This window comes from Loxodonta africana, chromosome 9 (genome assembly GCF_030014295.1).
Source record: "Loxodonta africana isolate mLoxAfr1 chromosome 9, mLoxAfr1.hap2, whole genome shotgun sequence".
Classification (NCBI taxonomy): Eukaryota; Metazoa; Chordata; class Mammalia; order Proboscidea; family Elephantidae; genus Loxodonta; species Loxodonta africana.
The window spans coordinates 118,212,652-118,236,343 of NC_087350.1; the positions used below are offsets into that span (position 1 = coordinate 118,212,652).

Below are 23,692 nucleotides of genomic sequence, written 5' to 3' on the forward strand. Positions count from 1 at the left end.
TTTAATAAACGCTAGTACCTCCCCCCGACCACCAAAAAACAAAACACCATACCCCTCCCCCATTTAAATGGGTAATCCATAGACATGCAACTTGCAATTGCTATTCACATGTTTCAGGACCCTGGTTTCTGACATGATTCAGGACTACCCTCCCACCACTTGGTGCTAGCTGGGTTACGGGGACGGATTACCCAATAAGCAAGTTAAGCATGTGCTTAAGGCATCAGCAAAATGGGCACCAGCTGCCCAAAGCAAAGACCGATAGACACCAAGCAGACAGGACACAAGGAAAAGCAAGCACTGCAGTAGAAGGGAACTGGCAGGGCACTAAATGAAATTGATAGCATTTTATAAACTTTGTATACAATAACAATTATATTTTCCTTTTCATTTCGACTGATCAGGTATAACCTCACACTCAGGTCTCTTTCGCAGACGACACAAGAATGCACCAGGGGCACTATAATCACATGACTTGTGACATATCTGGTCCTGTCCTTTGCAAAGCAAGCCGGAACACAGCTTCAGATTGAGCACACCCTTGTATCTGTATCATGCTCTTTGCAATCGCTCTCGCTACCATCAGGTATCAGCAGTAGTCCAGTGAACTGTGAAGACGCTGCATCAAAGGACGGAAAGTGAGTTTGCAAATTTTTGACTATCATTTCAAGGTGAAAAACACTCTTGGAGATCTGCAAAGGGCCCGCCAACAAACACCCTATGACAAAAGAATGCAACTATTTCTGACTGCCTTATAAGTACTATTTCTTTTGACTATCTCAGACCTGAAGAACAAAATTACATGTTCCAAATCAATTTTTTTTACTAACTTTCAAATATAAATCTTTGTGTTAATGCCCAAATTCAAATGTAAATTTTATTTTATAAATGTTACTTTTTTAAATTTTCAATTATTCAAATTTATTTGCTACAAAAGAACCAAATTTGTTGTTGTTGTTGCTAGGTGCTGTCAAGTCAGTTCCAACTGATAGCTACTCCATGGACAACAGAACAAAACACTGCCGGGTCCTGCGCCATCCACACATTTGTTGTAATGCTTGAGCCCATTGCTGCAGCCGCTGTGTCAATCCATCTTGTTAAGGGTCTTCCTGTTTTTTGATGACTGTCTACTTTACCAAGCATGATGGCCCTCTCCAGGGACTGGTCCCTCCCAATAACACATTCAAAGTATGTGGGATGAAGTCTTATCGTTCTTGCTTCTAAGGAGCACTCTGGCTGTACTTCTTCCAAGACAGATTTGTTCGTTCTTCTTGCAGCCCATGGTATATTCAAAGTTCTTTGCCAATACCACAATTCAAAGGCATCAATTCTTCTTCTGTCTTCCTTATTCACTGTCCAGCTTTCAGGTGCACATGAGGTGACTGAAAATGCCATGGCTTGGGTCAGATGCACCTTAGTCCTTAAAGTGACATCTTTGCTTTTTAACACTTTAAAGAGGTCGTTTGTAATAGATTCGCCCAATGCAATGCATCGTTTGATTTCTTAACTGCTGCTTCCGTGGGCGCCGGGTGTGGATCCAAGTAAAACGAAATCATTGACAACTTCAGTATTTCCTCTGTTTATCGTGATGTCGCTTATTGGTCCAGTTGTGAGGATTTTTGTTTTCTTTATTTAATTTTTTTTTAATCCATACTACAGGCTATAGTCTTTGATCTTCATCAGTAAGTGCTTTAAATCCTCTTCACTTTCAGCAAGCCCGGTTGTGTCATCTCCATATCATAGGTTGTTAATAAGTCTTCCTCCAGTTCTCCAATTCTTCATATAGTCCAGCTTCTCGGATTAATTGCTCAGCATATAGATTGAATAGGTATGGTGAAAAGACACAACCCTGATGCACACCTTTCTTGACTTTAAGCCAATCAGCATCCCCTTGCTCTGTTCAAACAACTGCCTCTTGGTCTATGTACAGGTTCCTCATGAGCACAATTAAATGTTCCAGAATCCCCGTTCTTCTCAATGTTATCCATAATTTGTTATGACCCACACAGTCGAATGCCTCTGCATAGTCAATAAAACACAGGTAAACATCTTTCTGGTATTCTCTCCTTTCAGTCAGAATCCATCTGACATCAGCAATGATATCCCTGGTTCCACATCCTCTTCTGAATCCAGCTTGAATTTCTGGCAGTTCCCTGTCAATGTACTGTTGCAACCGCTTTTGAATGATCTTCAGCAAAATTTCACTTGTGTGTGATATTAATGATATTGTTCAATAATTTCTGCATTCTGTTGGATCATCTTTCTTTGAAATGGGTACAAACACGGATCTCTTCCAGTTGGTTGACCACGTAGCTGTCTTCCAAATTTCTTGGCATAGACAAGTGAGCACTTCCAGCATTGCATTTGTTGAAACATCTCAATTGGTATTCTGTCAATTCCTGAAGACTTGTTTTTTGCCAGTGCCTTCAGTGCAGCTTGGACTTCTTCCTTCAGTATCATCGGTTCTTGATAATATGCTGCCTCCTGAAATTGTTGAACGTCGACCAGTTCTTTTTGGTACAGTGACTCTGTATTCCTTCCATCTTCTTTTGATGCTTCCTGCATCATTTAATTTTTTTGCCAATAGAATCCTTCAATATTATAACTGGAGGCTTGAATTTTTTCTTCAGTTCTCTCAGCTTGAGAAATGCTGAGCATGTTCTTCCCTTTTGGTTTTCTATCTCCAGCTCTTTGCACATGTTATTATAATACTTCAGTTTGTCTTCTCAAGCTGCCCTTTGAAATCTGTTCAGCTCTTTTACTTCATTTCTTCCATTCACTTTAGCTATTCTACATTCAAGAGCAAGTTTCAGAGTCTCTTCTGACATCCATTTTGGTATTTTCTTTCTTTTCTGTCTTTTTAATGACTTCTTGCTTGCTTCATGTATGATGTCATTCCACAATTTGTCTGGTCTTCGGTCATTAGTGTTCAATGTGTCAGATCTATTCTTGAGATGGTCTCTAAATTCAGGTGGGATATACTCAAGGTCATATTTTGGCCCTCATAGATTTTTTCTAATTTTCTTCAGTTTCAGCTTGAACTTGCATATGAGTAATTGATGGTCTGTTCCATAGTCAGCCCCTGGCCTTGTTCTGACTGATATTAGCTCTTCCATCATCTATTTCCACAGATGTAGTCGATTTGATTCCTGTGTATTCCATCTGGTGAGGTCCATATATATAATCACCATTTATGTTGGTGAAAAAAGGTATCTGCAATGAAGAAGTCATTAGTCTTGCAGAATTCTATCATGCAATCTCCAGTGTCATTTCTATCACCAATCCTTTTTCTTTGTTTCCAACTTTCTCATTCCAATCACTAGTAATTATCAGTGCATCCTGATTGCATGTTTGATCAATTTCAGACTGCAGAAATTGGTAAAAATCTTCAGTTTCTTCATCTTTGGCCTTAGTGGTTGGTGTATAAATTCAAATAATAGTCGTATTAACTGGTCTTCCTTATAGGTGTATGGATATTATTCTATCACTGACAGCATTGTACTTCAGGATAGATCTGAAAATGTTCTTTTTGACAATGACATGACGCTGTTCCCCTTTGTCATTTCCAGCATAATAGACCATATGATTGTCTGATTCAAAATGGCCCAATACCAGTCCATTTCAGTTCACCAGTGCCTAGGGTATCTATGTTTATGTGTTCCATTTCATTTTTGACAACTTCCATTTTTCCTAGATTCATACTTTGTACACTCCATGTTCCAATTATTAATGGATGTTTGCAGCTGTTTCTTCTCATTTTGGGTCATGTCACATCAGCAAATGAAGGTCCCAAATGCTTGACTCCATCCACATCATTAAGGCTGACTCTACTTTGAGGAGGCAGCTCTTCCTCAGTCCTATTTTGAGTGCCTTCCCACCTGGGGGGCTCATCTTCTGGCTCTATATTAGACAATGTTCCACTGCTATTCAGAAGGTTTTCATGGGCTAATTTTTTCAGAAGTAGACTGCTGAGTCCCTCTTCCTAGCCTTTCTTAGTCTGAAGCTCCGCTGTCCATCGAAAATGACCCTGCTGGTATTTGAAATACCGGTGGCAAAGCTTCTAGTATCACAGCAGTATGCAAGCCACCACAGTACGACAGACACATGGTGGAGAACCAAATTTAAAAAGTGACATAATTTTATATCCAGGTAAAATGAAACAGCAACAACTAAGTGGTGCACAAAAACAAAAACTCATAGAAGATAAAAAGAAAAGGATCTATGAATCCCTAAAGATAATTCCAAAATTAACTTCCTTTTTAAAACGTAATGAATCAGAAGAGACTTCTTTCACTGAACGCTCAAGTTTAATGGGTGCAAATCGCTTTACTAGCATCAGTAGTGCTGAAATTACAACAGCAATACGAATATTACAGAATTTATTCCAAATTCTGCACCCATTCCTTGCTGAAGTAAAAAAATAATGGTGCATAAAGTAAAACTATTTTAGAACCTGAAATTGTCACATCTGCAGACCCATAAATAACAGAAATATAGATCCTGCTTTGTGGAATAGTTTTTCTTCTAATGATGTGAATTATGGGATTGAAATAGGGTCAAGTGATTGTCAACATCACAATGAGCCATTTGAAAATGTGTGTCAAAAAATTGGAGAGTAAACAAATAAGGTTCTGTAGCAGAGTATATCTCTAGGGTATAAAGCTCAATGTTTCAGTTTGTCTGTAGAGTCCACTCCTGACCTTTCTCATACAGATCTTTAAGACACGCATCTGCAGCCGATGGAAAACCTGTTGAGTGATTTATCACATTTACTAGCTTAAAAAATACCAACGAAGAAATTGCAAATCCAGTTACTTCACTATTCATGTGAAGTTTGAAAAATGGATTTTTCTAAGTGCAGAGGCCAGTCCTGTAACAATGCTGCCAACATGTCCGGGATTTATAAAGACATGCAACAGAAAATTCGAGAACATAATGAATGTGCCATTTTCATACCAGGTACTATGCATTCACTTAATCTTGGAGGACGTAGCACAGTAGCTTGCTGTCAGGAAGCAGTTGATCTTTTTTCTACCGTTAAGTTACTCTACACATTTTTTGCCACCTCTACTCACCGATGGTCAGTTCTTAAAGCATACTGAGGCAACGATCAGACACACAGGCTGTAGCAACAAGAGCAATCCTGGAATCATACCCTTAGATTCTAGATGACTGAGAATATATCACTGAAGACCAGACACAAAAAGGAGATACAAAAAGAGAAGCTAAAATCATCGCCAACAAAATGCAAACACAAGAGTATGTATTAACGTCAGTTATGTGGAAAAATATATTGCGGCGTTTCCATCAGACAAGTCAAGCTCTCCTAGATTCAGAAGTAAATTCAATGACACGCACAGACCTCTACCAGTTATTAACATGGTATTTACATAATTTAACAGAATATCTTGAAAGCACAACAAAACAAATACCGCCAGATACTAATGATCAAGCAGTTCACTGCTGCAGAAGCATTAGAAAGAAACAAGTAAAGGACGGCAGCGCTCTTGAAGTACCACTGAGTGCTAGAGATCGATGTCATATAATTACATACTACACCATCGTGGACACACTTGAATTGTGCATGAAAAGAAGGGCGACAGTGTGTGAAGTTCTTTTAAACACAGATTTCCCTTCTTAAACGATGTGGATATACCTGATGAAGGATGTATGAAGGCATCCAAGAAATTAGTGCTTAAATACCAACCTTTATGGAGAAGTGTGATAATTTCATTCTTACATGAGAACTAAGTTTACAGATTCAGAAAAGGCAAATTTTACCCATGAAGGCATGTATGATTCCATAATAGAAGATAAAATACAATGCGTATTTCCCAACGTTGAAATTGCTTTACTCATATTCCTAGCTTTAATGATCACAAACTGCACAATCGAACGCTCACTTCCATCCCTAAGCAGACTCAAAAACCCTCAGCATGCAAGAGTGATTCAAGAAAGACTCGATTCTTTACCCTTATTGTGTACACCAAAAACAAACAAACAAACCTGTTGCTGTCAAGTCGATTTTGACTCATAGCGACCCTACAGGACAGAGTAGAACTGCCCCATGGGGTTTCCAAGGAGCGCCTGGTGGCCTCGAACTGCTGACCTTTCGGTTAGCAGCCATAGCTCTTAACCACTATGCCACTAGGATTTCCTTATTATGTATGGAAGTAGATATTGTTTGGCAGCTTAATTGTGATGAAATCAGTGAAGAATTTGTAAGCACAAAGAATAGAAAGAAATGTCTTTCATTACAACATATTAGAGATGAAAGATCTATGTAAAAATAAAAGATAGAAATTTGGTGTAATATTTGTCTTCTGGTCACCCTCTATGGTAGGAAAAGGACAAATATCCTATGATCCCACTACATGAAATGTCTAGAATAAGCAAATACACAGAGACTGAAGTTTACTAGTGGTTACCAGGGGTGGGTCAGAGGGGAAAGAGGAGGCATTGCTTAGGTGGAACTGAGTTTCTTTAAGGGTGATGAAAAAAACTAGAAACAGTCATGATGGTTGTACAACATGATGGCTGTAAGTCATTAAATTACGCACATAAAAATGGTTGAATTGGCAAATGTTTTGTTACATATTTCACAACACTTTCTAATAAAAAACAAATTAATTAAAAAGAATAGTAAGAGACCAGCAGAAAGGTGTGTCTGAGCTGAGGGCGAGAAATACTGAAATGTCTGGGCCCTTATTAAAATATTCTTGAGGGGGCGGGGCGAAGATGGCGGACTAGGTGGACACTACCCCGGATCCCTCTTGCAACAAAGACTCGGAAAAACAAGTGAATCGATCACATACATAACAATCTATGAACTCTGAACAACAAACACAGATTTAGAGACGGAGAACGAACAAATATGGGGAGACAGTGATTGTTTTCAGAGCCTGGAGCCAGCGTACCAGTCAGGTGACCTTCGGAGCCCGATTTGGGGCAGAGCCCAGGGGGGCAGACGGCACAGACAAGGGGCCCAGCCCTAGCCCCCGAACTCATTCCGGGAGGGGGCCCAGCCGGTTCGCGCGGGCGACGCGGCGGCGCAGCCGGTGGGAGAAGTCCCCGGGAGGCAGTGACTGGTCTTGGAGCAGGGAGAGCAGCGTCCCAGCCTGGGAGCCGTCCTGCCGGGATTTTGGCAGGGAGCGGGCGTGGCGCGAGCACTGGGAGCAGCTACATCCCCCTGAATTGACCCCGGGGGGGGCCCAGCCGTTCGCACGGGCGGCGCCCAGCCGGTTTGCACGGGCGGCGTGGCGGCCCAGCCGGTGGGAGAAGTCCCCGGAAGGCAGTGACTGGTCTTGGAGCAGGGAGAGCAGCGTCCCAGCTGGGGAGCCGTCCCAACGGGATTTTTGGTGGGAGCGGGCGTGGCGTGAGCGCGGGGTGCAGCTCCATCCCCCTGAATTGACCCCGGGGGGTCCCCAACCGGTTCGCGCGGGCAGAGTGGCGGCGTAGCCGGTGGGAGAAGTCCCCGGGAGGCAGTGGCTGGTCTTGGAGCGGGGAGAGCGGCGTCCCAGCCGGGACGCGCAGTCCCGACGCAGGCGCGGGGAGCTGCTCTGCTCTCCTGAGCTGACCCCGGGGGAGGCCCAGCCGGTTCACGAGGGCAGCGCGCGACGTGGCTGGCGGGAGGGGGAGTCCCCAGGAGGCAGTGACTGATTTTGGAGTCGGGAGTGCACCGTCCCAGTAGGGGAGCCTTAACCTTGTGGGTGGGGCTGACAGCGGAGGATCTGACCTTGACGCCAGCGGGCCAGACCCCCCGGGGGCAATCTCCACACAGCCAGTACACATAGGCGACGCGCCCCGCAGAAATCTCAGATAGAATAGTCATCCCAAGTAAGACAAGCAACTCTGGCTATATTCTGAGGTGCTACTCTCCTAGCTCTCTGATCCCTCCCCCACCCTCCCCAGGTGGCTCCATTAACATCCAAATAGCCTGAGCCAGAGGGAGAACTCTGATAAGGATCTGACTGCATTTTTTTTTTTAGCGGATTTTCTGGAAAAACTAGTTTCCCAGTGATGGCTCGGAGACAGCAGTCCATATCAAACCACATAAAGAAGCAGACCGTGACAGCTTCTCCAACCCCCCAAACAAAAGAATCAAAATCTTTCCCAAATGAAGATACAATCCTGGAATTATCAGATACAGAATATAAAAAACTAATTTACAGAATGCTTAAAGACATCACAAATGAAATAAGGCAAACTGCAGAAAAAGCCAAGGAACACACTGATAAAACTGTTGAAGAACTCAAAAAGATTATTCAAGAACATAGTGGAAAAATTAATAAGTTGCAAGAATCCATAGAGAGACAGCATGTAGAAATCCAAAAGATTAACAATAAAATTACAGAATTAGACAACGCAATAGGAAGTCAGAGGAGCAGACTCGAGCAATTAGAATGCAGACTGGGACATCTGGAGGACCAGGGAATCAACACCAACATAGCTGAAAAAAAAATCAGATAAAAGAATTTAAAAAAATGAAGAAACCCTAAGAATTATGTGGGACTCTATCAAGAAGGATAACTTGCGAGTGATTGGAGTCCCAGAACAGGGAGGGGGGACAGAAAACACAGAGAAAATAGTTGAAGAACTCCTGACACAAAACTTCCCTGACATCATGAAAGACGAAAGGATATCTATCCAAGATGCTCATCGAACCCCATTTAAGATTGATCCAAAAAGAAAAACACCAAGACATATTATCATCAAACTTGCCAAAACCAAAGATAAACAGAAAATTTTAAAAGCAGCCAGGGAGAAAAGAAAGGTTTCCTTCAAGGGAGAATCAATAAGAATAAGTTCAGACTACTCAGCAGAAACCATGCAGGCAAGAAGGGAATGGGACAACATATACAGAGCACTGAAGGAGAAAAACTGCCAGCCAAGGATCATATATCCAGCAAAACTCTCTCTGAAATATGAAGGCGAAATTAAGATATTTACAGATAAACATAAGTTTAGAGAATTTGCAAAAACCAAACCAAAGCTACAAGAAATGCTAAAGGAGATTGTTTGGTCAGATAACCAATAATATCAGGTACCAGCACAATACAAGGTCACAAAACAGAACATCCTGATATCAACTCAAATAGGGAAATCACAAAAACAAACAAATTAAGATTAATTTTAAAAAATAAATAAATAAAATAATACACATAACAGGGAGTCATGGAACTCAATGGGTAAAAGATCACAATAATCAAAAAGAGGGACTAAATACAGGAGGCATTGAACTGCCAGATGGAGAGTGATACAAGGCGATATAGAACGATACAAGTTAGGTTTTTACTTAGAAAAATAGGGGTAAATAATAAGGTAACCACAAAAAGGAATATCAACTCCATAACTCAATATAAAAGCCAAGAAAAACGTGTAACAACTCAACTAACATAAAGTCAAACACTATGAAAATGAGGATCTCACAATTTACTAAGAAAAACGTCTCAGCACAAAAAAGTATGTGGAAAAATGAAATGGCCAACAACACACATAAAAAGGCATCAAAATGACAACACTAAACACTTATTTATCTATAATTACGCTGAATGTAATGGACTAAATGCACCAATAAAGTGACAGAGAGTCTCGGACTGGATAAAGAAACACGATCCGTCTATATGCTGCCTACAAGAGACACACCTTAGACTTAGAGACACAAACAAACTAAAACTCAAAGGATGGAAAAAAATATATCAAGCAAACAATAAGCAAAAAAGAAGAGGAGTAGCAATATTAATTTCTGACAAAATAGACTTTAGACTTGAATCCACCACAAAGGATAAAGAAGGACACTACATAATGATAAAAGGGACAATTGATCAGGAAGACATAACCATATTAAATATATATGCACCCAATGACAGGGCTGCAAGATACATAAATCAAATTTTAACAGAATTGAAAAGTGAGATAGACACCTCCACAATTATAGTAGGAGACTTCAACACACCACTTTCGGAGAAGGACAGGACATCCAGTAAGAAGCTCAATAGAGACACGGAAGACCTACTTACAACAATCAACCAACTTGATCTCATTGACTTATACAGAACTCTCCACCCAACTGCTGCAAAGTATACTTTTTTCTCTAGCGCACATGGAACATTCTCTAGAATAGATCACATATTAGGTCATAAAACAAACCTTTGCAGAGTCCAAAACATCGAAATATTACGAAGCATCTTCTCAGACCACAAGGCAATGAAACTAGAAATCAATAACAGAAAAACTAGGGAAAAGAAATCAAATACTTGGAAACTGAACAATACCCTCCTGAAAAAAGACTGGGTTATAGAAGACATCAAGGAGGGAATAAGGAAATTCATAGAATGCAACGAGAATGAAAATACTTCCTATCAAAACCTCTGGGACACAGCAAAAGCAGTGCTCAGAGGCCAATTTATATCAATAAATGCACACATACAAAAAGAAGAAAGAGCCAGAATCAGAGAACTGTCCCGACAACTTGAACAAATAGAAAGTGAGCAACAAAAGAACCCATCAGGCACCAGAAGAAAACAAATAATAAAAATTAGAGCTGAACTAAATGAATTAAAAAAAAAAATTAGAGAACAGAAAAACAATTGAAAGAATTAACAAAGCCAAAAGCTGGTTCTTTGAAAAAATTAACAAAATTGATAAACCATTGGCTAGACTGACTAAAGAAATACAGGAAAGGAAACAAATAACCCGAATAAGAAACGAGAAGGACCACATCACAACAGAACCAAATGAAATTAAAAGAATCATTTCAGATTACTACATAAAATTGTACTCTAACAAATTTGAAAACCTAGAAGAAATGGATGAATTCTTGGAAAAACACTACCTACCTAAACTAACACATTCAGAAGTAGAACAACTAAATAGACCCATAACAAAAAAAGAGATTGAAACGGTAATCAAAAAACTTCCAACAAAAAAAAGCCCTGGCCCGGACGGCTTCACTGCAGAGTTCTACCAAACTTTCAGAGAAGAGTTAACACCACTACTACTGAAGGTATTTCAAAGCATAGAAAATGACGGAATACTACCCAACTCATTCTATGAAGCCACCATCTCCCTGATACCAAAACCAGGTAAAGACACCACAAAAAAAGAAAATTATAGACCTATATCCCTCATGAACATAGATGCAAAAATCCTCAACAAAATTCTAGCCAATAGAATCCAACAACACATCAAAAAAATAATTCACCCTGATCAAGTGGGATTTATACCGGGTATGCAAGGCTGGTTTAATATCAGAAAAACCATTAATGTAATCCATCACATAAATAAAACAAAAGATAAAAACCACATGATCTTATCAATTGATGCAGAAAAGGCATTTGACAAAGTTCAACACCCATTTATGATAAAAACTCTTACCAAAATAGGAATTGAAGGAAAATTCCTCAACATAATAAAGGGCATCTATGCAAAGCCAACAGCCAACATCACTCTAAATGGAGAGAACCTGAAAGCATTTCCCTTGAGAACGGGAACCAGACAAGGATGCCCTTTATCACCGCTCTTATTCAACATCGTACTTGAAGTCCTAGCCAGGGCAATTAGGCTAGACAAAGAAATAAAGGGTATCCGGATTGGCAAGGAGGAAGTAAAGCTATCACTATTTGCAGATGACATGATCTTATACACAGAAAACCCTAAGGAATCCTCCAGAAAACTACTGAAACTAATAGAAGAGTTTGGCAGAGTCTCAGGTTATAAAATAAACATACAAAAATCACTTGGATTCCTCTACATCAACAAAAAGAACACCGAAGAGGAAATAACCAAATCAATACCATTCACAGTAGCCCCCAAGAAGATAAAATACTTAGGAATAAATCTTACCAAGGATGTAAAAGGCCTATACAAAGAAAACTACAAAGCTCTACTACAAGAAATTCAAAAGGACATACTTAAGTGGAAAAACATACCCTGCTCATGGATAGGAAGACTTAACATAGTAAAAATGTCTATTCTACCAAAAGCCATCTATACATTTAACGCACTTCCGATCCAAATTCCAATGTCATATTTTAAGGGGATAGAGAAACAAATCACCAGTTTCATATGGAAGTGAAAGAAGCCCCGGATAAGCAAAGCATTACTGAAAAAGAAGAAGAAAGTGGGAGGCCTCACTCTACCTGATTTCAGAACCTATTATACAGCCACAGTAGTCAAAACAGCCTGGTACTGGTACAACAACAGACACATAGACCAATGGAACAGAATTCAGAACCCAGATATAAATCCATTCATGTATGAGCAGCTGATATTTGACAAAGGACCAGTGTCAGTTAGTTGGGGAAAAGATAGTCTTTTTAACAAATGGTGCTGGCATAACTGGATATCCATTTGCAAAAAAATGAAACAGGACCCATACCTCACACCATGCACAAAAACTAACTCCAAGTGGATCAAAGACCTAAACATAAAGACTAAAACGATAAAGATCATGGAAGAAAAAATAGGGACAACCCTAGGAGCCCTAATACAAGGCATAAACAGAATACAAAACATTACCAAAAATGATGAAGAGAAACCAGATAACTGGGAGCTCCGAAAAATCAAACACCTATGCTTTTTTTTTTTTTTTTTATGCTCATCCAAAGACTTCACCAAAAGAGTAAAAAGTCCACCTACAGACTGGGAAAGAATTTTCAGCTATGACATCTCCGACCAGCGCCTGATCTCTAAAATCTACATGATTCTGTCAAAACTCAACCACAAGAAGACAAACAACCCGATCAAGAAGTGGGCAAAGGATATGAACACACATTTCACTAAAGAAGATATTCAGGCAGCCAACAGATACATGAGAAAATGCTCCCGATCATTAGCCATTAGAGAAATGCAAATTAAAACTACGATGAGATTCCATCTCACTCCAACAAGGCTGGCATTAATCCAAAAAACACAAAATAATAAATGTTGGAGAGGCTGCGGAGAGATTGGAACTCTTATACACTGCTGGTGGGAATGTAAAATGGTACAACCACTTTGGAAACCTATCTGGCGTTATCTTAAACAGTTAGAAATAGAACTACCATACAACCCAGAAATCCCACTCCTCGGAATATACCCTAGACATACAAGAGCCTTCACACAAACAGATATATGCACACCCATGTTTATTGCAGGTCTGTTTACAATAGCAAAAAGCTGGAAGCAACCAAGGTGTCCGTCAACGGATGAATGGTTAAATAAATTGTGGTATGTTCACACAAAGGAATACTACGCATCAATAAAGAACAGTGACGAATCTGTGAAACATTTCATAACATGGAGGAACCTGGAAGGCATTATGCTGAGCAAAATGAGTCAGAGGCAAAAGGACAAATATTGTATAAGACCACTATTATAAGATCTTGAGAAATAGTAAAAACTGAGAAGAACACATACTTCTGTGGTTACGAAGCGGGGAGGGAGGGAGGGAGGGAGAGGGTTTTTTATTGATTAATTAGTAGATAAGAACTGCTTTGGGTGAAGGGAAAGACAACACTCAATACATGGAAGGTCAGCTCAATTGGACTGGACTAAAAGCAAAGAAGTTTCCGGGATAAAATGAATGCTTCAAAGGTCAGCGGAGCAGGGGCAGGGGTCTGGGGAACATGGTTTGAGGGGACTTCTAAGTCAATTGGCAAATAATTCTATTATGAAAACATTCTGCATCCCACTTTGAAATGTGGCGTCTGGGGTCTTAAATGCTAACAAGCGGCCATCTAAGATGCATCAATTGGTCTCAACCCACCTGGAGCAAAGGAAAATGAAGAACACCAAGGTCACACGACAACTAAGAGCCCAAGAGACAGAAAGGGCCACATGAACCAGAGAGCTACATCATCCTGAGACCAGAAGAACTAGTTGGTGCCCGGCCACAATCGATGACTCCCCTGTCAGGGAGCACAACAGAGAACCCCTGAGGGAACAGGAGATCAGTGGGATGCAGACCCCAAATTCTCATAAAAAGACCATACTTAATGGTCTGACTGCGACTAGAGGAATCTCGGCGGCAATGCTCCCCAGACCTTCCGTTGGCACAAGACAGGAACCATCCCCGAAGACAACTCATCAGACATGAAAGGGACTGGTCAGCGGGTGGGGAGAGAGATGCTGATGAAGAGTGAGCTAATTAAATCAGGTGGACACTTGAGAGTGTGTTGGCATCTCCTGTCTGGAGGGGGGATGGGAAGATAGAGAGGGAAGCTGGCAAAATTGTCACGAAACGAGAGACTGAAGGGGCTGACTCAAGAGGGGGAGAGCAAGTGGGAGAAGGGAGTAAGATGTATGTAAACTTACATGTGACAGACTGATTGGATTTGTAAATGTTCACTTGAAGCTTAATAAAAGTTAATTTAAAAAAAATATTCTTTGCCAACACCACAACTGGTGAGGAATATTAAATATACCATGGACTGCCAGAAGAATGAACAAGTCTGTCTTGAAAGAAGCATAGCCAGAGCGCTCCTTAGAAGTGAGGATGGTAAAATTGTGTCTCACATACTTCGGACACGTTATCAGGAGGGACCAGTCCCTGGAGGACATCATGCTTGATAAGGTGGAGGAGGGTCAGTGAAAAAGTGGGAGACCCTCAACGAGACGGACTGACACAGTGGCTGAAACGATGGGCTCAAGCATAACAACGACGGTGAGGATGGTGCAGGATGGGGCGACTTTTCATTCTGTTATACATGGGGTTGCTATGAGTGCAACGGACTTAACGACCAGGTCTTTAGGAAACCGACTAGGTCTAACAGCACTGTGGTGTCAATTCATAATTATTATGCTATGAATAAAAGCAGTGGTGGTAAGCATCAGAGGGACGCTGCCAGTCCTTCCTCAGCATTGCCTTTGTCTTCCCAGCATGCCAAATTGGACTCATCCCCAGAACGCCCAAGCTAATCCTTCATTTCCTAATTTAGCCAAAGAGGTTAAGACAGACAATGTGTCAACTTCACATTAATCACACACAAACCCAAGGCTTTCTGCTCAGTCGAGAGAAGCCAGTGAAATTAGAAAAACGTGTCACTTGCAGCTGATGAAATGATCAGATGTGCAAACAACAGGCAGCGTCGGCTGCAAGTGCAGCTGTTTTCTGTCACTAAGGAAAAGCACTCCGCGGCTAACCAAAAGGTTTGGGGTTCAAGTCCACCCAGAGGTGCCTCAGAAGAAAACCCTGGCAATCCACCTCCGAAGTACGAGCCACTGGAAACCCTACGGAGAACAGTTTTACTCTGACATGCGTGGGGGCGCCACGAGTCGGAGCTGACTGGGTGGCAAATGGAAGTGAAACCGGCTGCCGTGACGTGACTGGGTTCGTCCCCACTTCTTTCCACCGCCCTTCAATCACCTCATAACCTCCTCCTCTGGATGCCTCCCTACTGCAGTCTCACCCAAGGCTCACATTGTGCCAGACATGCAACCAGTGGCCACAGAATCTATTCTGACTCATGGCGACCCCATGTGTTTCAGAGGAGAACTTCATCCCACAGGGTCTTCACGGCTGTGACCCTTCCAAGGGACCCCTCGAATATTTGTGGAATGAATGAGCAAACGCTGTGTCCTTCTGGTCTCTCTCGTTCTCCACCAGAAATGGATTTATTTTTATAGCTTCAACCACCAACAAAAATGTGTATTTGCAAAATCTAGAGCCACGTTTGATTGTTCCCGCCCTGACCACCAAGCCAAATTTCAGATCCCCATTTTCCCAGTCTACTGGACATTTTCCTTTGGGCTTCCCACCATCTTTTTAAACTGAACTATTTCAAAATAAATTTTGTACATTTCTTCATTCCTCCCTTCCCTAAATTGAGCATTTTGTTTTGAAAATCATCACTATTTCCCCTGCAGTGTAGGATCTTAACTTCTTCCCTCTTTTGACCCCAAGAGGTTTGAGGGTGCAAGGCAGGTCTACAGAGGTTAGTTCACTTGTTTGAACCCCTCTGCTCTGGGCTTTTGCCGGGGGGGTGGGGGGGAGGGTGCCCTGAAGTGAAGAGTGCTGCTGTTTGTGAAGTGGGAGGCCCGGGACACAGCCTCTGTTCAGGCAAGGATAGCTGGAGGTGGTATATAAAAAAAAAACCAAACCCGTTGCTGTCGAGTCGAGTCCTACTCATAACGACCCTATAGGACAAAGTAGAACTGTACCACAGAGTTTCCCAAGGAGCGCCTGGTGGATTTGAGCTGCCAACCTTTTGATTAGCAGCCATAGCACTTAACCACTACACCACCAGGGTTTCCTGGAGATGGCGTAGTCTGCATTTTCTCCTCCCATGGAATTCTTGAATAAACAACGCGCACTTTGATAATCCTCTCAATTCTAGTTACAACAATGAGAACTTTACGACAGGAACAAGAGTCAGAGGAAGCAAACAGAAAAACTAAATCCAAGAGAAGCAGCCCCCCGTTGCCTCCGCAGCAGCCAGTCTGCCTCAAAGCGCCCACCCACCCACCAGGAGTTCTGAGTGTTTCCTACCTATTTCCCCTGCCAAAATCAGGCCATTCAAAAACTCCTCCCCAAAAGGTTTTACTTGGCCTCCCATTCTGTTCTCTGTTTCACCTGGCCTCCTGTGTTGTTCTCTTAGTCCCTGAGTTCCTCTTGCCTCCTGTCAGGAAGAACACGTCCCTACAAAATGAAGGACGCCGTGTCCTTGCATCTGCGGGGTAATTATTCTCTCAATCAATACTTCATTCCCGACAACTGAATAGTTCACCTTCACTTGGCAACTCAGCCCAGGCCAGCTGATCTGTTTGTTTCCTAAAGGAACCAGACTCCCCACCCCCAGCCCTCGTAGGCTTTCAAATACCATTAAAAATAAATTGCTTCTTTCCACCCCCTAAGTTTAATCAGCCCTTTTCTTCTCTCTGACCTCCCACCCAGTTCGGGGTCTATTACCCTAATTTCCAGACTACTGCTGTTTCAGACTCTCCCCGTCACCAGCCTCTACCCACTCCCGAACCATCCTGAACTTGGCCACCTTCAGCTGAAGACTCAGCTTTCCCACTCCAAAACTCAAATGGCTTCTTATAGTCTGCAGAACAAAGTCTAAAACCCTGTGCCCAGAGGACATTTCCTTCTTCTCCGTACACATATCCTTCACTATCGAAAACCAAACCCGTTGCCGTGGAGTCGATTCTGACTCACTGTGACCGCACTTGTTACAGAATGGACCTGCTCCATAGGGTTTTCTTGGCTGTAATCTTTACGGGAGGTCACCAGGCCATTCTTCCGAGGCACCACTGGGTGTGTTCGAACAGCCGACCTTTAGGTTAGCAGGCGAGTGTAAACCATCTGTGTCACCCAGGGGTCTTCCCTTCACTCTACCCTCTCCAGTATCCTCGCTTCTCCCAAACTGCTTCTCCACCTGGCCTTCCTGTGCCTTAATGTCAAAAACAAACCCCTGGTTCCCAGTCCCAAGACCCCATTGTTTCTTGCCTCAAGGAACCTAGAGAAGTGACAGTATCTTGATACATAATCAAATAATTACCCTGCATTATTATTTTTAATTAATCAATATGAGACTTGATTATAATGACTTTGAGTTCCACAAACCTCACTGTAAATTAATATCATTATTTCATATTATTAAGCAAGAGTCAAAAAAAAAAAAAAAACTGGCCATGGTCAAGATCCAGCTTCGGAACAGCTTTATATGGCCACAGCGCCTCTTGTTGTTTTGAATTTGGATTGGAGAGTGTGAATGCCTGCGGGTGGGGGGAGTCTGACTCTCTCTTGCACCCCAGTGCCCACCACTCAGCGTTATTTCAAACCCCACTGCTGCTGACAGTCACAAGTCCTGCCTGGCCTGAAGGCACTGAGTTTGCAACACCTTTTAGTAGTCACACCTGAAAGATCTCATTGCCCTATTAAATCTGGAAACCCTAGGAGGACACAGGTTATATCTTATACTCCTACCCTAGCCCCACACAGGACCCAGCACGATACTGAGCACATAAAAATAAAGTAAAATAAACCACACCAGTTGCCACTGAGTCAGCTCATGGTGATCCCATGTCTGGCAGAGCAGAACTGTGCTCTACAGGGTTTTCAGTTCCTGATTTGTCAGAAGCAGATCACCAGGCCTTTTTTCCAAGGCACCTCTGGCTGGGTTCGAAATGCCAACTTGCAGTTAATAGTTGAGCACTTAACCCTTTGCACCACCTAGGGAATCCTACTGAGAATGCTGTTGTTGTCCGGTGCCGTTGTTGAGTCGATTCCGACTCCTAGCGACCCTATAGGACAGAGCAGAGCTGCCCCATGGGGTTTCCTAGGTTTTCTCCAGAAGAGCCACTGGTGGGTTCAAACTACCAACATTTCAGTCAAGCAGCTGAGTGTTTAACCGTTGCTCCACCAGAGCCTGCCATCGAGCCAATTCCGACTCACAGCGACCCTATAGGACAGAGCAGAACTGCCCCATACAGTTTCCAAGGAGCAGCAGGTAGACTGAAACTGCCCACCTTTCGGTTAGCACCGTAGCTCTTAACCACTACGCCACCAGTGTTTCCTTAAGTACAGAGTAGGAGCTTAATAAATACAAGTTGAATGAATCCAGGCAAGGCTGTGCAATCGATCTGGCTAAGTGCCAAGGCTGGGACATCACACGACTCAGTGAACAAAGGATGTTATCATTCGCCTGTTGAACTTCCCTGATGAAACGCCAAATGAGCGTAGCGTGCGTGCCGCGGAGTTCGCCCCAGGAGTCCAGTACTTCCAGCAACGCCCTGTGCTGCAGCATACTGTCTGTCCTGGAGGTCATCCCACTAAAACAGGTGTGATATTTATCTTGGTTCAAGTCCCCAGTTTAAGTGAATGTCAGTTCATGGAGGAAAAGGAACAGGGGCTTGTTTATTTGGGGGTGTGGAGAGGAGCTTCCCCAAAATGCTATTTACAAATAAGATTCCACTGACACAGGAAATACAAACAGGAAGGGTCTCTTGTTGACCTAAACAAGAAGTGGTTAACCTCGGTCCAGCTTCTGTCAGGAGACCTGAGTCACCCTGGTCACTCGGAAGAAAATGCTCTGTTTTTTGGTTGTTGTTGTGGTTGGAATTATCCAGGATGCAGCCGCCTCAGGATCAAACAAGTGACCACCAAGTGTTAGAAAGTGGCAGAAAGAGCCTGAGAGGGTTTTTTTTAATGGCACTGACCGAGGAGAGCCATGGCTGTTATGGAGAGTAGCCAGGCACTCAGGGGCTGGGCTGGACCCATACATGGAATTTATCAATCCTCTCAAATGACATCCCAATCACATTCTTTGATGTCAGACACAGCATTCACACTCGTACTTTTTCACTTATTTATAACTCTGCGTCTACCAGCTTCAGCTAACTGTGGGTCAGTCTGGTGACCCCAAGGAAAAGGCCTCATTGTGTGGTATGTTTTACGTAGAAGGTCCAGGTTCCACAAAGGGAATCTTCCCAGGAACCGATACCCGTTGCTGTCTAGTCGATTCTGACACACAGCGACCCTAAAGGAGTAGAACTGCCGCATAGGGTTTCCAAGGAGCAGCTGGTGGGTTTGAACTGCCAACCTTTTGGTTAGCAGCCGTAGCTCTTAATCACTACGCCACCAGGCTTTCCAATGCAAACACCAAAACCGGAAAAACCATACCCATTGCTGTCAACTTTGACCCATAGCAACCTTAGAGAGCCCTCAAAATATGTTTACAAAATATGGTCCAGGCTTTGACAGTCCTGCAGCAGTGGAAGTCAAAAAAATACTAATAAATGAAGCAAGGCCGGTGGGAATTTTTTTCCATTATGTTTAATGACATGGATCTTCCCAAATTAATCCAAGCCCCAATATATCACAAAACTACTCAAGTCATTATATATTCCACAAGCAAAACACCTTGACTGCAATCCTGGCCCCACTGTGATTCCTCAAAACTGAAATAATTTCTTGAGCAACATAAAGCTAAAACGGGAACAACTTAAACAATAGCGTTAGCAGATCAGAAAGCAAGAAACAGGCAGATAAACTCTCTGAGGAAAACAAAAATGATTTTAAGTAAGTATAAACATTTAAGTTCTTGTTGCTAAATTGAATGAAAGAGTTATGCTCAAACCATTAAAAAAAAAAAAACTCAACACTGACTGTCGTCACGGCTATAAGTAAGTGACATGGGATACTGACTCCTTAGAGCTGATTTCCTTCAGCTGCTTATGCCCCTCTTTATAAGTGGCCCTCTTTTTAAAAAATGTACTACAATCATTTTAACGTAGTACCAGTATATTTTTATTTTTGATGACTACATAGAGGTGACTTCAAAATAAAAAACGGCCAACGATGGCTGCAGAGACACTGAGAACACACCGCTGTAGCTCCTGTCGTGTTGGCCTCTGACTCACGGCGGCCCCACGCACAGCAGAGTGAAGCGCTGCCCGGTACTGCACCATCCCCACGATGGGCTGCAGGCTGGACCATCGTGACTCCTGGAGTTTTCACTGGCTGGTTTTCAGAAGTGGGTCGCCAGGCCTTTCTTCCTAGTCCGTCTCACTCTGGACGCTCCCCTGAAACTGTTCAGCAACATGCAAGCCTCCGCTGACAGATGGTGGTGGCTAAGCACGAGGGGCACTGGCTGGGCACAGAACCTGGGACTCTTGCACGGAAGGCAAGAATTCTATCCCTCAACCATGACACGTAAGCTCTTTGCCGTTGAGTTCATCCCAACTCATAGTGACCCTACTGGACAGTGTAGAACCGCCACATAGGGTTTCCAAGGAGCAGCTGGTGGATTCGAACTGCTGACCTTTTGGTTAGCAGCCTGAGCTGTTAACCACTACACCACCAGGTCTCCACATAGCCACACGTTATTCCAGGTAAGCCCATGTCATTCAAGCTTACTGTCTTCCTTCCAAAGGTAAAATGCTTGGAAATGTATCTTTATTTGGCTCAAATTCTGAGAAAACGGTAAGTTTTGGTTTTGGAGCCTTTTCTGCTTGAATTTTTTATTTTGTTTTCCTAATTTACCTAATTGAACCAATTCCTGAGGTCAAAGTGAGGAAAAAAAAAAACTTGGCTCTCACTGAAAATGTTAAAAACCAAAAGGGTTTTAGAATATGGTAGAAGAAAATGCTAAAGTATGTATACTATGAAAAAGGACAAAGGTTTCCATTTTCAGGCCCCCTCCTCTCTGGGTCTGTGCCCATGAAGACAAACGTGACCCTTCACCCACCTGTCACACCATCCTCTTCCCCTCCACCCTCCCTCATAAAACCACCTCGCTCATTTAATATCTGGTTTTGACAGTCATACTTGCAGAGCCTATTTACTTAAAATAGTCCTTTTAGAGAAATATTGGAGCCCTGGTGGTGCAGTGGTTAAGAGCCCAGGCTGCTAACCAAAACGTTGGCAGTTCGAATCCACCAGCCGCTCCTTGGAAACCCTATGAGGCAGTTCTAATCTGTCTTATAGAGTCACTATGAGTTGGAATGGACTGAACAGCAATGGTTTTTTTTTTTTTTTAGAGAAATATTTGAAGAAGTTTTGTTCCTCAGATAAATTCATTAAGGATTACTGGAAAAAGGGAGGGGTAGGCGACAGAAGGAGAACTATTTTGTAGTTTAAACCACAGTCCAAAGAAACTGGCCTCCTCTTATTACTGTTATTATTGAAATCCAACCTGTACCATATAAATTTAATAAGGCCTGAATTCTCCAGCTGTAAAGCTCCCTTTTCCTAGGGTTTCAGTGGACTTCATGTCGATTAAGCCTGACACTCAAAACCAAAGAAACCCAAAAAACAGATTTACCAAGAAGAGAACATCAGGCTGACAGGCCTCTCCCGAAGACCTCATCAAGGCATTCCTTTAAATGGCGGCTCCCTCTAGCTTGTGTGAAATGTAAACTGATTTTAAAAAACAAGCAAACACCCAAAACTTCTCATGAACATATCCACTGCCAACAGTGAAGAACACCTAAAAAGGCATCTTGACATTTTCGTTAGAATTCTAAGAAACGCTATTCAGATGAAAACCCATCTGCCGCCCAACCCCTGTTATTTTCTTCTTCACGCTCAAAACAAGCACACGAGTTCAAACAAACGTTCCAGCCTGACACCAAACCTGAGCCCGAAACAGCAAGTACTTTAATCAACAGCTCTTACCTGGGTACAAAAGACTGAGTACAAGGTTGGATTTAGAAGGGGTTAGGTACCAGTGGTTTGACACAGATAACAAAAACGGTTGTTCCTTTCCCTAAGGGTATGTCAGTGACTCCATCGGTGGGTTCTTTACGATCCTCCTTCAGCTTCCATCCACATTCATTTTCCCGCAAAATTTGAAACATCACATCCTGCATATGGTGTGAGAAAAAGGCAAACAATCAACATGACCAAGTACACAAAGGTGGAAACGATGATTTTATACTGACATAACCTCCATATGCGGCTCTACCTTGGATCACTTGGTCTCTGAGCCCCTCCTCCTAGAATGGGACCATGGTAAGGCTAGTGGGCCAAAGCAGCTCTGTGGCCTTCGAGAAGTCACATGACTTCTTTTATTTACTATCCAAACCAAAACCAAAACCATCACTGTTGAGTCGATTCTGACTCATAGCAACCCTACAGGACAAAGTAGAACTGCCCCACAGGGTTTCCAAGGCTATAAATTTATACGGAAGCAGACTGCCACATCTTGCTCCCATGGAGCGCCTGGTGGATTCGAACCACTGACCTTCTGGTTAGCAGCTGAGCATTTAACCACTGCACCACCAGGGCTCCTGTGTAATACCCAAACCAAAACCCAAACCCACTGCCATCGAGTCGATTCTGACTCATACTAGCCCTATAGGATACAGGAGAACTGCCCCATAGGGTTTCTAAGGCTGTAAATCTTTACGGAAGCAGACTGTCACATCTTTCTCCCACAGAGCAGCTGGTGGTTTTGAACTGCTGACCTTTCAGTTAGCAGCCAAGTGCTTAACCACTGCACTACCAGGGCTCCTCTTGTATTCTATCAGGGGATGATAATCAGAGTATCCGCCACCTAGTGTTATTGTGAGGAGTTGGTACAGCCCTTGGCACACAGCAAATGCTCAAAAACTGCTGAGTGCTACTGAGTGGAACTGTGAAACATGGAGACAAGGAAGGCAGGTGGAGAGATGGAAGCCATCTGGGTCACTGATGTTGTCGCCTGCTAAATAAATCCACCTGGACCGGTCCTGCTGCCAGACTTCGTAGTGTAATAGCTAATACCAATCTATTGTTAAGCAGCTTCTTATTGGCTTTTTATTATTTGTACCTGAAATCACCTCAATGTTATGAAGACCAATCAGGCAAGCGTGTGAAGCGACTGCAACACTTATCCATGGCTGGTGGGTGTATAAAATGGCACAACCACTCTGGGAAAATGGGTGGCCCTTTCCTATGAAACTAAACATACACCTAACCTCTGGAGCCCTGGTGGCGCCGTGATCGAGAGCTCAGCTGTGAACCAAAAGGTCAGCAGTTCAAATCCACCAGCCTCTCCTTGGAAACCCTATGTGGCAGTTCTACTGTCCTACAGGGTTGCTGTGAGTCAGAATCAACTCGACGGAAGCAGGTTTTTTTGGTTTATCCTCTGACCCAGCAATCCCACTTCTAGGTATTTACACAAGAGAAGTGAAAGTATGCGCCCAAATAAAGACTTGTAAACAAATATTCACAGCAGCTTTATTATTAAGACCCCAAAACTGGAAGCAGCCCAGGTATCTACCGATA

At 42.7% G+C, this 23,692-nt stretch overlaps 1 protein-coding gene across 1 annotated transcript in view; it reads right to left on the reverse strand.

Moving 5' to 3' along the window:
• Positions 1 to 21,562: 21,562 nt before the first annotated feature.
• Positions 21,563 to 23,692, reverse strand: part of SPATA6L (spermatogenesis associated 6 like) — a 55,142-nt gene continuing 53,012 nt past the window's right edge. Inside the window, exon 13 of the mRNA XM_023539426.2 lies at positions 21,563 to 22,287. The gene's annotated coding sequence lies outside the window, so the exon portion shown is untranslated. The remainder of the gene's footprint in view (positions 22,288 to 23,692) is intronic.